Source organism: Schistocerca serialis, chromosome 3, assembly GCF_023864345.2.
Source record: "Schistocerca serialis cubense isolate TAMUIC-IGC-003099 chromosome 3, iqSchSeri2.2, whole genome shotgun sequence".
Taxonomy (NCBI): Eukaryota; Metazoa; Arthropoda; class Insecta; order Orthoptera; family Acrididae; genus Schistocerca; species Schistocerca serialis.
Window position 1 is genome coordinate 227,157,415 of NC_064640.1, and position 2,381 is coordinate 227,159,795.

The following is a 2,381-nucleotide window of genomic DNA, read 5'->3' on the forward strand; positions in this document are numbered from 1 at the left end:
CTGATTCAAAGTCTCCACTCGACTCTGCATCAAACGACCGCAGTCCACTCTATTGACGATGCTGCAGATTACTATTGGAGAACAAATATTGTACCATGAAATGGATCTGATCAGACAAAATTGACACACAATCCTTGGCAGTAATATGACCTTGCAGAGTAACCATGGTGTCCAAGGAATACTACAGTAAGGCTGAATAAATCATCACCGAACCCTCGCCATGTTTCGCTCTTGGCAGCAAGCTGTCTGTATCGTAGGCATGGGACATGTATAAGCCAGACATTAACTCGGGCAGCAATTGCAAACAGTGTAAAACAAGACTCAGACAACCAAATTACTTTCTTCCATTGTTCCACATTTAAGTTTTTATGGCTTCAGTACCACGTTTTCCTGTTACACCCATTGCAGTCGCTAATACTTGGTTTGGAAATCCCACATCAGCCTACAGTTCTCTGCTTATGAAGATCCCTTCCTGTTGTTTTGGTGCTGACAGTGTACTCGAGAGCGAAATTGAGGTTTGCAGTGATTATTATAGCTGCTGTCCTCTTATTTTTCCTCACAGTCCTCATCAATGATCATCTGCGGTGGTTACTCAACACACACTTTCGTTCGCATTGTGACTCAGAGTACGCGTTTCCGCTCTCATTGTATTCGGTATAAATCTTTGATATGGTGCCTCATGAAACACGAACCACTTCAGCTACTTGGTAACACAAGCAAATACCATTAAATCACCAACAATCTGGCCATTTATGAATTCACTTATCTCTGACGTAACACACTTACAGCTGCACAGAACACTCTTCCGATCACGACTGACACTTGCAACGTATTGAGGGCATTGCACAGGTGGCGTTCGTGATCAAATACAAAAGCGCACCCAGCAGGTTTGGATAGCATCTGCATTTATGATTAAGCATGCTTTGTATTTCTCGCAGTGTTCCCATATTTTTGTCCAACACCTGTATACCTACATCCATTGTCGAACACCCTGTATATCCACGTCCATACTCTGCAAACTACTATGAAATGCATGGCAGAGGGTACTTCCAACTGAACTAATTACCGTTTCTTCTCCTTGCATTCACGTACGTGCAGTTAAGCTAATCCAATTCTCTTGATACCTGAGGGGACTTTGTAGGATATTCCAAATTTCTTCTACTAAAATTGGTTCCTTACACTTTGTATGTAGATGTCTGCCAGTCCTGTTTCTCCAGAATTTCCGTGACACAGTCCTGCAGATGATCAGACAAACCTGTGATCATAGCTGTGTCACTTCTCTGTATACGTTCAGTACTCTTGCTCGTCCTATTTGGAAAGGATCACACACACTAGTGCAATATTCTAGGAAGCGTCGTATGAGTGTTTTGTAAGCAGTCTCCATTGAAGACTGAGTACATCTTAGTATTCTACCTATGAAACGAATTCTACAATCTGTTTTGCCTGCAGCTGAGCAAATGATATGGAATTATTCAGTTTGCAGGGTACGTATATATGACGTCTGTTTACATTAATGAACACATTATTTTTTGTCCTACTCACTCAACTATACTTAAAAACATTTTCTTTCTGAGGCTACCGGCTTCTGAAGAGAAGTTCGCCCATGTAGTAGAACTGGGTTGTGAGGGAAAATAATTCTAATTTATATTTAAGTCTTGCTGCGCTAAATGTCAGATATAGTACGTTATTGTGCAAATGATCAAAAAATGCTTTGCAGCGCATTGAACTCCTTTGTGAGTCACTGAAAGGTTTAAAAATGGGTAATAAAGTTCACTTTTTCCTCTAGTGTTGCAGGTGAGTAAATCACTACTCTTCTCAAATTGTGGTGGATTATTTATGACGAATTGGTGACATTGTGGTTAAAATGCACAGCTCCTTGAAGAAGTACCTACATGACGACCGCGTGTGAACATCTCTTATTATTACTTATTATTCTTACTGCTCACTTTTGGGCAATCAGTACCTTATTCCTAACTGGTAATGTCCCAAGAAAATGACTACATGAGTCATTATTCAGAGTAAATACGCAAAATATGTTAGTATGTTGTTTCGAAGACTATCTATTATACTAAGAACAAAAGTAGCTGAACTTCACTGTTTGAGAAACTCATCAATACGCTTCTTCTACTTCAAGTTTTCATAAGTATGTAGACCCAAAAATTTGGAGGATTCTACCCTGTTTACTGACTCCTGTTCAATTGCCGCGGCCATTGTTGATATTATTCTATTCATTGTACAGAACTGAATATGGTGCATTTTCCCAAAAATTTAGGGAAAGTCAAATTTCAGAGAACCAGTTAATAAGCCTTATAAAACCATCATTAACAATGTCTTCTATTGCTTTCCCTTTTATGCCATTTCTTAAAACACAAGTATCATCT